Below are 12,793 nucleotides of genomic sequence, written 5' to 3' on the forward strand. Positions count from 1 at the left end.
GAGCTGGGTGTCAAACCAAGATCTGTCACATTGAAGGCTACCATGCCACTTCTTACTACATCATGATGGAATTTTATTTACATTTATAACACTTGTTACCACCTACTACAGTGGTTCCCACACAGTAGTTGCATTAAAAATATGTGTTGAGGGGATACCCTGGTGATCCAGTGGTTAGGACTTTGTACTTTCACTGCTGAGGGCCCAGATTCAATCCCTGGTCTGGGAACTAAGATCTCACAAGATGCCAGACAAAAAAAGAAAAAAGAAATGTGTTGAACAATGGAATTTATTAGAATTAATAGAATAATAATTCTACACTATGTAGAATTTATTCGTTCCATTATTCAATTTTCTCTCTCTTTTTTTTTATCTTGTGTCTTTCAGAATCTTGGTTCCCGGACCAGGGATTGAACCTTGGCCTTCAGCAATGAAAACACAGACTCTTGGGGCTTCCCTGTTGGCTCAGACAGTGAAGAATCTGCCCACAATGTAGGAGACCTGGGTTCAGTCCCTGCATTGGGAAGATCCCTGGAGAAGGGGATGGCAACCCACTCCACTACTCTTGCTTGGAGATTTCCATGGACAGAGGAGCCTGGCGGGCTACAGTCCATGGGGTTGCAAAGAGTTGGACAAGACTGAGTGATTAACATTAACATTATACATTTGTTTGGTTGCCATAGAAGTTGTAGGAAAAAAATAAACAGTATGATTACTAATTTTGAGCCCCATTACTCCATACAAAGTGATTTTTGATGTTGAAAAATACTTCCATTCACATTAATATTATTGTATTTTGTTGAAGTAAAATCCTTCATACGGATTTTATATTTCCGTTTCACCTCCAGTAATTTCCAGAAACAAATAATTAAAAACACAAAGACAAATACATTTTAGAAAGCACAAAATAAGACTAATTGTAACAAACAATACACTTTAAAGTCACGGAGAGAACCTTTTTATTTTTTAAACATTCAGTTCAGTTCAGTTCAGTCGCTCAGTCATGTCCGACTCTTTGTGACCCCATGAACTGCAGCATGCCAGGCTTCCCTGTCCATCACCAACTCCCAGAGCTTACTCAAACTCATGTCCATCATGTCGGTGATGCCATCCAACCATCTCATCCTCTGTCATCCCCTTCTCCTCCTGCCTTCAATCTTCCCCAGCATCAGGATCTTTTCCAATGAGTTGGTTCTTCGCATCAAGAGGCCACAGTATTGGAGTTTCATCTTCAGCATCAGTCCTTCCAGTGAATATTTAGGACTGATTTCCTTTAGGATGGATTGGTTGGATTTCCTTGCAGTCCAAGGGACTCTCAAGAGTCTTTTCCAACACCACAAGAGTCTTCTCCAACACCACAGTTCAAAAGCACCAATTCTTTGGCACTCAGCTTTCTTTATAGTCCAACTCACATCCATACATGACTACTGGAAAAACCATAGCTTTGACTAGACGGACCTTTGTTGGCAAAGTAATGTCTCTGCTTTTTCATATGCTGTCTAGGTTGGTCATAACTTTCCTTCCAAGTAGCAAGCATCTTTTAATTTCATGGCTGTAGTCACCATCTGCAGTGATTTTGGACCCCCCCCCCCAAATAAAGTCTCTCACCATTTCCATTGTTTCCTCATCTATTTGCCATGAAGTGATGGGACTGGATGCCATGATCTTAGTTTTCTGCATGTTGAGTTTTAAGCCAACTTTTTCGCTCTCCTCTTTCACTTTCATCAAGAGGCTCTTTAGATCTTGTTCACTTTCTGCCATACACAAATGTTGAAAAGTAGGCTATGCAAACTACAGTGGAGCCTTCAGATGTTTTTATTTTTTAATCTGGTATGTAACTCATTAGGATTACAAATGCCAAGCTCCATCCTGAGTCCAAATGAATAGCAACACTGCATAATAAAATCTTAATTCTATGCTTTGTTAATTTTTAAAACTAAAGTTTAAAATTCACTGGATGATAAAGTTAATAGATAGGTATTAGGGCTTCTCTGGTGGCTCAGACAGTAAAGAATCTTCCTGCAATGCAGGAGACCTGGGTTCGATCCCTGGGTTGGGAAGATCCCCTGGAGAAGGAAATGGCTACCCACTCTAGTATTCTTGTCTGGAGAATTCCATGGACAGAGGAGCCTGGTGAGCTACAGTCCATGGGGTCACAAAAAGCCAGACACAACTGAGTGACTAACACACACACAGATAGATATTGTAGCAATAATGAAAACAGAAATGTGTAAATAAATAAAAAACTAAAAATATTCAGAATCCCATTGCCCGAAAATGATATTAACATTCAGGTGAGTTCGTAGTCAGTATTTTGTCTATACATACTTGAGATGAACTTTTTATTTTGGCCAGTATCTATCATCCTGGCAGTGAGGACAAGATCCTTTGCTATAGGTTTAATGTTCCAGCCCTGGACTTTGAATCTTGCGGGAATGTACAAAAAATAAATAAATAAATAAACAAATAAACAACAGAATAGGTGTGAGGTGGCTGCAGCTCAGTCAAAGGTATGGAAGTCTAGCAAGAAGCAACCTTTAAGGGGGATTCCAGCAGAGCAACAGCAATTATCTAGTGGCAACAATGCTTAGCGAAAGCTTCCTAGGCCATTTATCTCTGCAGCATGATCCTGACTCTACTTTGACTTCTTTGGTTTTTCTGCTCGTTTTCCAAACTTGGTTCTCAAGTCCTTCAGTGAATTTTGTGTTTTCACTGATATCTCACAGTGTATTTTCTTACTTTTATTGTCAATTTGAGTCTTCTTTCTTTAACTTATGGCTGAGTACCTCTTAAATGATATATTAGAGTGAACTTATGAACTTACCAATGTTAGACCATTGTTGTCCTATAAAAACTGCAATTTTAGGTGGTTCAGTCTAGCAGAATTTGGCTAACAGGAAGTGCAGGGTTTGAAATGTGTAAATGACTGATTCAAGGAAGGAATGTTCCCCACATTTCTGGACTTGTGATAGGTCTTGCTTATTTAGCCATAGCAAAATAGCTGGTTTAATCATCTGGCCCTGAAGTGGAGTATACAAATCTGTTCATTGGGATATAGAAAAGTACTGTTATAATTTTTATTTTAAAAATTAACAAATTAGGCTGAACTAATATTTAATATATGAGTTGACACTAGTGTCTTCACTCAATTCATATGTCAAATGGCTTTATGTCACTAAGGTAGGTGGAAGGCATGAATTGAGGTTTTCTGGGGCCTGATATGTCTATACTTAGGGAGCTTTCTTAAAGAAAAGGAACAAAAAGATTATGGAAACAAAATAAGAGATGAAAGCAAATTGTTATTTAGAAGAAAAGAAACACAGGAATTTCCATTTCATGTGATTTTCTCATAAAGTGAAAAAAAAAGTGTATAGTGAGTCAATAAATTTTTATGCTTCATTTTTGGTGTATTTCTGCCAGTAGAGACTTTCATTTTGACTGGGCGTTTGTGAGAACCAAATCTTCCATTTACATTTTGTATGTAAAAGGATAGTATCTAATTTCATACATTTCAGACTTTGTTTCTCCTCCACTAGTCACTTCTAAAGCTCCTACTCACTTCTAACACTTCTAAAGCCTAGCACAGTTGAACACACCCAGATCACAGTATGGCATCTGGCCTTGTATCTTTGTGTCACAGAAGCTGGATAAGTTGGCACAATAACAATAAAAATATTCCTGGATCGTGGGCAAGCAACCCTACTACTGGGCATATACCCTGAGAAAACCATAATTGGAAAATATACATGTACCTCAATGTTCATTGCAGTGCTATTTGCAACATCCAGGACATGGAATCCACCTAGATGTCCATTGACAAATGGATAGATAAAGAAGTTGTGATATATATACACAGTGAAACATTACTCAGCCATAAGAAGGAAAGCATTCAGAGTCAGTTCTAGTGAGGTGGATGAAGCTAGAGTCTGTTATACAGAGTGAAGTAAATGAGAAAGAGAAAAACAAATATTGTATATGAATGCGTATATATGGAATCTAGAAAAATGGTACTGATGAACCTATTTACAGGGCAGGAATAGACATAGAGAACAGACTTGTGGATACAATGGGGGAAGGCGAGGAGGGGATGAATTGAGAGAGTAGCATCAAAACATGTACATTACTATATGTAAAACAGATAGTTCATGGGAAATGGCAGTATAGCACAGGGAACTCAACCTGGTACTCCGTGACACCCTGGAGATGGGATGGGGTAGAGGCGGGACGGAGGCTCAGGCAGGAAGGACGTGTGGATTCATATGGCTGATTCACGTTGTTGTATGTCAGAAACCAGCACAACACTGTAAAGCAATTATCTTCCAATTAAAAATAAATTTTAAAAAGTTAAAAAAGAATAACACAAAAAGTTAAAGAAAAAAATTCCTGGAAAGCATTCCTATATCAGGATGGCTAGCAATAATTTACACATAAATATTTTCTTTTAACCCCAACCTAAATGTACCCCATCATTCAGTTTCCACTTAGATTAAAAAAGATGCCCGCTGCCACTCCAAACCCCATCCAGCATGAGGAGCGGTTGTATGACAGAAAGGAAAATGGAGTGGAAAGGAATAGTGGTCTCGAATTGGAATGGGCCCTTGAGAGTGAAGAGCTTTGAGTAACTGATTTCTTTTCTTCCTACATCATCCCTCCTATTGGAGGCAATCCTGAGGAAAAAGGGGAATTTCATCTTCAACACAGAGGATTCTAAAAAGATTCCCTACACAGGCACTTAATATGCTTCACTTGCAGAGTATTATGATACACGGCAGTTTATGAGAACCCAGATACACAGACTCACAAATTATGTTCTCTTGGTTTCCCTGGTGGCTCAGATGGTTAGAATGCGCCTGCAATGCGGGAGACCTGGGTTCACTCCCTGGGTTGGGAAGATCCCCTGGAGAAGGGAATGGCAACCCACTCCAGTATTCTTGCCTGGAGAATCCCAGGGACAGAGGAGCCTTGCGGGCTACATCCATGGGCTCGCAGTGTATTATGATATATGGCAGTTTATGAGAGCCCAGTTAGAAAGACTTACAAATTATATTCTCTGGTATTAACTAAACTAACCATAAAAAAAATGCCGAAGCATCTTAAAAACAATCTTAAGAAACCACAGTTCACAGTTAGTACTAACAAGGAAAGTACAAGCGAAAAACAAGAAAATGGCAGAACCAACACTTATCTACTTCTAATACGAACACTTGTCAAGTACCTAATAGATGAAAACAGTGATGACACAATCAGATTTGACAATAGTAAACCCCAAATTTCAAGAAGATTTAAAATGTGGCTTAACATCCCACTAAAGATATTAGCATTATGATTGCAAGACATATAAAAATTTTGTTTATTTCATCCTCTAGAATTTTTTGTATATATGTTCTTGGCATTAAAATGTCAATATCAGTTCAGTTCAGTTCAGTCGCTCAGTCGTGTCTGACTCCTTGCGACCCCATGAACTGCAGCACGCCAGGCCTCCCTGTCCATCACCAACTCCTGGAGTCTACACAAACTCATGTCCATAGAGTCAGTGATGCCATCCAACCATCTCCTCCTCTGTCAACCCTTCTCCTCCTGCCCTCAATCTTTCCCACACCAGGGTCTTTTCCACTGAGCCAGCTCTTCACATCAGGTGGCCAAAGTATTGCAGTTTCAGCTTCAGCATCAGTCCTTCCAATGAACACCCAGGACTGATCTCCTTTAGGATGGACTGGTTGGATCTGCTTGCAGTCCAAGGGACTTTCAAGAGTCTTCTCCAACACCACAGTTCAAAAGCATCAATTCTTCGGTGCTCAGCTTTCCCACAGTCCAACTCTCACATCCATACATGACCACTGGAAAAACCATAGCCTTGACTAGATGGAGCTTTGTTGGTAAAGTAATGTCCCTGTGCTTTTTAATGTGCTGTCTAGGTTGGTCATAACTTTCCTTCCAAGGAGTAAGCATCTTTTAATTTCATGGCTGCAATCACCATCTGCAGTGATATTGGAGCCCAAAAAAATAAAGTCAGCCACTGTTTCCCCATCTATTTGCCATGAAGTGATGGGACCATATGCCATGATCTTAGTTTTATGAATGTTGAGCTTTAAGCCAGCTTTTTCACTCTCCTCTTTCACTTTCATCAAGAGGCTCTTTAGTTCTTCTTTACTTTCTGCCATAAGGGTGGTGTCATTTGCATATCTGAGGTTATTGATATTTCTTCAGGCAGTCTTGATTCCAGCTTGTGCTTCATCCAGCCCAGCGTTTCTCATGATGTACTCTGCATAGAAGTTAAATAAGCAGGGTGACAATATACAGCCTTGATGTACTCCTTTTCCTATTTGGAAATAGTCTGTTGTTCCATGTCCAATTCTAACTGTTGCTTCCTGACCTGCATACAGGTTTCTCAAGAGGCAGGTCAGGTGATCTGGTATTCCCATCACTTTCAGAATTTTCCACAGTTTATTGTGATCCACACAGTCAAAGGCGTTGGCATAGTCAATGAAACAGAAATAGATGTTTTTCTGGAACTCTCTTGCTTCTTCATGATCCAGCGGATGTTGGCAATTTGATCTTGGTTCCTCTGCCTTTTCTAAAGCCAGCTTGAACATCTGGAAGTTCACGATTCACGTATTGCTGAAGCCTGACTTGGAGAATTTTGAGCATTACTTTACTAGTGTGTGAGATGAGTGCAATTGTACGGTAGTTTTAGCATTCTTTGGGATTGCCTTTCTTTGGGATTGGAATGAAAACTGACCTTTTCCAGTCCTGTGGCCACTGCTGAGTTTTCCAAATTTGCTGGCATATTGAGTGCGGCACTTTCACATCATCATCTTTCAGGATTTGAAATAGCTCAACTGGAATTCCATTGCCTCCACTAGCTTTGTTTGTAGTAATGCTTCTTAAGGCCCCCTTGACTTCACATTCCAGGATGTCTGGCTCTAAGTGAGTGATCACACCATTGTGATTAACTGGGTCATGAAGATCTTTTTTGTGCAGTTCTTCTGTGTATTCTTGCCATCTCTTCTTAATATCTTCTGCTTCTGTTAGGTCCCTACCATTTCTGTCCTTTATTGAGCCCATCTTTACATGAAATGTTCCCTTGGTATCTCTAATTTTCTTGAAGAGAACTCTAGTCTTTCCCATTCTATTGTTTTCCTCTATTTCTTTGCATTGATCACTGAGGAAGGCTTTCTTATCTCTCCTTGCTATTTTTTGGAACTCTGCATTCAAATGGGTATATCTTTCCTTTTCCCCTTTGCTTTTCACTTCTCTTCTTTTTTTTTTTTTCATTTTTATTTTTATTTTTTCACTTCTCTTCTTTTCACAGCTATTTGTAAGGCCTCCTCAGCAGCCATTTTGCCTTTTTGCATTTCTTTTTCTTGGGGATGGTCTTGATCCCTGTCTCCTGGACAATGTCATGAACCTCCATCCATAGTTCATCAGGCACTCTGTCTATCAGACCTAGTCCCTTAAATCTATTTCTCACTTCCACAGTATAGTCATAAGGGATTTGATTCAGGTCATACCTGAATGGTCCAGTGGTTCCCCCCCCACTTTCTTCAATTTAAGTCTGATGTCAATATAACATGTCTCAATAAAATAATATTTATATTTTCATATATTATGGCTGCATGTTTTAAAATATACTGATAAGGGTAGGTATTTTTAAAAGTTTGGGGACCATAGGGCTAAACTATGACCTGTACAGTATGTTAGAACCAAAATCATGTTCCTGTAGAGGTTGTGGCCTTGACTTATTTGGGGTAAGTCAGAATGATGGCCTGTGTTAAGTATTTGTGGATTGGATTTGCTGTCCCCTACCATCAGGCTTTTGTCTGTGTGATGTCATTCAATAAGAGGAATGTGTTAGATAACAACTGGAGTGTCTGCTCGGTTCAAAACAACCATCTTTCACTCACAAGACTCCACAACTCCCGAAATCACAGAGTAGAAATTGTAAGCCAGATTGTTACTCTGGGACCCCACTGCCTTAGACAAACTTGGCTGGAGTAGGAGTAGACTTCTATTAAAGCTGCGCTAAACAGTTGCTTTCTCCTTAGGTTTTAGAATTGAAACTAAGACAGATGGCCATTTTCTTGAATAGTGGTTATTTGAAATCTGCAGCTGAGGTTGCCATTGTTGCAAGACTATGTGCATGGAAAAGGAGAGAAGGTTCTTCCATACAGAGAGAAAGCAGATGTACAGGGAACCTTAGAACATGATCTCTCTTCTAAGCTCTTTGCTAATCTTAAATATTTTAATTTTATATTATTTATATTATTAGAGTGATGAGATTGTGGGAAGGGGGTCATAAAGAAAGCATGTGGGCAGCCTCTAGGAGATGGATAAAGCAAGAAAATGAATTTTCCTCTAAGGCAGGGTCCTCAACTCCTGGGCAACATCAACTCCTGGGCAACAGACAGGTACCAGTCTGTTACCTGTCAGAAACTGGGCTGCCATTCAGCAGGTGAGCAGTGGGAGAGTGAGCGAAGCTTCATCTGCACTTACAGCCACCGCCCCCCCCCCCCCACTCATACTACTTCATTCTCACAATGAAATAATAATAGAAATAAAGTGTACAATGAAAGTAATGTGCTTGAATCATCCTGAAGCCATCCCCATCCCACCCCCACCAGACACACTGTCTTCAACAAAACCGGTCCCTGATGCCAAAAAGACTGGGGAACGCTGCTCTAGAGCCTTCTGGAATGCAGGCCTGCCAACACCTTAATTTTAGCCCAGTGAGATACATTTTAGACTTCTGATCTTCAAAACTGTAAGATAATATACTTGTGTTTCTTCAAGTCACTCAGTGTATGGTAACTTGTCACAGAAAGCAGCAACAGGAGACTAATGCAGGTGGGCTAGTACGAAACTCCTCTACAATATTTAATATACGATTGCCACAAGGCACCTTGAACTTCCAGAGAATTCTCTGTAGCTTTAAGCAACGGCAATTTAGAACTGAGAGGGACTTTCATGGAGAATTTGAGGGAAAGGACTTGTCTAAGGTTACTTGGCTAATCAGTTGTAAGGGCAGTATAAGAACCCAAGTCTCCTATCTTTCATCTGTGTACATTAATAACTGTAAGATGCCTAACAAAGAGACTGTTATGTAGAAGATACTCAATAAGCCAGAGTTTGTCACTTCTGTCATTATTATTATGCATTTTCCTTTGTAATTCACTGCAATGCCATTTTGTGGCCAAATAAGGAAGTCCCCTGGAACAACATTTTTAAATCATCAAAAAGTTGGGGGGGAAAAAAAAAAGTTGGGGGAATGTGAGATGCAAATTCCTGGGTGTAAGATAGGCCCAAGGATGTATTTTAAAGCACAGGGAATATAGTCAATACTTTGTAATAACTGTAAATGGGAAGTAACCTTTAAAAGCTGTATATGAAAATTCCCTGGCAGTTCAGTGTTTAGGACACCACACTTTCACTGCCGAGGACAAGGGTTCAATCTCTGGTCGGAGAACTAAGACCCTGCAAGCCACTCAGCATGGCCAAAAAAATTAAAATTAAGAAAAAAAAAACTGTATAAAAATTATATTTAAAAATAAAATAATCAAAAAGTTAACCAAGAAGTGAGTTAGGAATTCCCTGACTAAGAAGCAGAAGGGAATAGTGTCTATACACTCACAGTGATTTTGTCCTAGGGGGCATTTTAATTTAATTTTTGTTTCTTTTTTTTTTTCTTCTTCTTTTTTAAAATTTTTAAAAACTTTTAATTTTATATTGGAGTATAACTAGTTAACAATGTTGTGACAGTTTCAGGTGCATGTCAGGAGCAACTCAGCCATATATATATATATATATATATATATATATGTATTCATTCTCCCCTGGGGGGCATTTTTAGCTTCAAAAGAGATGACTGAGAGGTTGAACTCCACTTTTGACAACTAGAAGAACAAAATATGGAGTCTTGAATCTGTCAAAAGTGTAATTCTGGACCCGTCAACAGCGGGTGATTTTCGGGACTTCCCTGGTGTCCAGAGGTTGGGGATCTGCCTTAATCCCTGCTTGAGGAGCTGAGATTCTACGAGCTATGAAGCAACTAAACCGATGTGCTGCAACTATGTGCGCCAACCTGATGCAGCCAAATAAATAAATAAATAAATAAATACATGTATACATATATTTAAAGTGATGATTTTGGTATACCACGTTTTGGGCTGGTCTTCACAAGGGCAGTACTCGGGGAAGTAAAGGCCAGCCAAACTAAAGCAGTCTCCCCGAGGTCCCCAATCACCTGGGTTAGGCTGATCTTGTTTGTTGCTACTGAAACGTGCCTCAAAGAAAATGAAAACCATCTTCCAATCATGGAAGAAAATCATATACATCTCACATTATTTCTTCAAATGTTTCAATTATGATGCCCAGCTTACAGTCAGGTAACAAGACAACATGAGTGAGAATTAGCACAATGAAGAATAAATAACTAGAACAATGAAGCAATAACAGATACAACAAGACTCCAGGTAATGGAATTATCAGAGACCAAAACCATATACCAGTGATGCCCATTATACACAAAGAGATAAAACCTAAGATTGACAGTTTGAGAAAAAAAAAAAAATTGATGCCATTAAAATGAACCTAAGTTTAAAAAAGAATCAAATAGAAGTTCTAGAACCTAAAATTTAAAAAAAAATTTAAAAAGTAAATTACAGTTCAGTAGATGAATTTAACACTATAGGAGAAAGAATTAGTAACCCAGAAGAAAAGCAAAAAGCTATTCAAAATGAAGCATAGATGTAAAGCATAAAGATGTAGAAAATAAAAAAGAGAAGGTAAGAGAAATAGTGAATAGAAAAGATCTAACGAATATTTAAATGGAGTTATATGAGAGAAGAAAGAGTGGTGCAGAAACAATATTAAAATAGGTAATATCTGAAAACATTTCAGAACTCATGAAAGGCATCAATCAATATATTCAAAAGGCCCAATGAATTACAGGCATCATAAATAAAAAGAAATACACTTCCAGACATACACAGTAAAAGGGCAGAAAACCAAAGTCTAACAGAAAAAAAATCTTTAAAGCAGCCAAAGGGGAAAAAAACTCCAACGACTTTCAACATGACAGTCACACTAAGAGCTGACGTTTCACAGGTAGCAGTACAAGTCAGAATCTTGAAATGATTTTTCAGCTTAATGAAAGAACAGAAACTACTTTCATCCTCACAGTCTCGTCAGACTCTTGCCTTGCTCTTTCACTTGTAAGGACTCTTGTGATTCCTTTGGGCCACCCCCAGGAAATCCAGAATTCAAGGTTCTTGTTTCAAGGTCCGTAACTTAATCATATCTGCAAAGTCTGTTTTGGAATGTAAGGTAACAGAGTCCCAGATTCTAGGAATTGGGATGTGGACCTCTATGACAAGCCATTATGGTACCTACCACATTATGAGTCTAAAAAGTGCTCTTGTCTTTTATCAGGAGTGTTCTTTATTCCTATAAAGGCTTTTGGAAAAAGGGGAAATCAAGTGTTTCCAAGAAGCAAAAGTGGATAGGCATTTTTTCATACATTAAACCACTATCAACCTTCAACCTTGATGTGGTGAACATTACCACCCCAATTTTAAAGATTTTCTGAGATTGAACCTGAGAGCGGGTAGGTATCTTGACTGAGGTCATCTAGCTGGTAAAGTAACTGACTAGAAATTTGTATCCAGATCACCAGACCCGTCTCTAAAACTTCAACCAACCAAGGTTTTCCACCATTTCAAGTACAGTTATCACTTTTGCTTACCATTGTATGAGTAATTTCTGGGCAGGATGTATCTTATAAACACACTCTAACTTGGTGGGTTTTTAAAAGGATGAAAAAGAATAGAAGGTTTCAAACTGGAGAGACACCTTTGAATTAAAGTGGAGCAGTCCCCAGTTGGGGCTTCCCAGGTGGCTAGAGGTTAAGAATATCCAAGACCCCTAGTGGATGCCTGACACTGCAGTAGTACCCAAACCTAAATATACCAAGTCTTTTTTCTGGACTAACAGGTAGTGTATAAAAGGTGCTAGACAAAAAGATGATTCATTTCCAGGGCTGGTTGGTGTAGGATGGCTAAAGATTTCTTGGATGCTACTCAAAACTACAGCTACTTAAAACTTAGGAACTATTTCTGGAATTTTCCATTGAACATTTTTGGACTGCAGTTGACCCCAGGCAACTGAAACTCTCTTTCAGGACAGACTTGCTACATTGGCTGGCAAACGCTTTCTTTATTAACCACGTGACTCCTGTTAAGACACTTAAGATTCTTTAGGCCTCAGTTCCCTTTCTGATCTGTAAAATGAGATGTTCGGGCCTAAAGTCATCTTTTCCAGTTCCCTTCCTTCTCTGACATTCTATGAGAGGAGAATGTCCCCTCGTCTGAAGATCCTCCACTTTTATAGGGTGGCCCCAACGGGGACCGCATTCAAGTTTGAGGCATTTGAACAACCAACTGCAGCTCAAAGGAGGTTAAAAATGACGGGCGATGAAAAGGGGGCGGGGGGAGGAGATGAAAGAAGACGATGCAGAAGATCCAGATGGAAAGATAAACGGTATGCAAATAGCATAAATAGCATGCAAATAACTCAAGAAAACCATCGACCGGTAACTAGCATTTACAAGGCAGACGGAATTCTGCAGGTCTTTGAGGATGCAGAGGTAAGACACCCTCTGGAGGCGCTCACGGAAAACCGAGCTACACTTTTTGGTGTTTCATCTAGATATAAAACTTCCACCTCCCTAAAAGCCCTGGCTGTGAGAAAAGTAAGAAAAACTGAGAAATGAAAATATCGCAAAATGCTTAAGTGTGCC

The sequence above is a fragment of the Cervus canadensis genome, chromosome 25 (assembly GCF_019320065.1).
Source record: "Cervus canadensis isolate Bull #8, Minnesota chromosome 25, ASM1932006v1, whole genome shotgun sequence".
NCBI classification, from domain to species: Eukaryota; Metazoa; Chordata; class Mammalia; order Artiodactyla; family Cervidae; genus Cervus; species Cervus canadensis.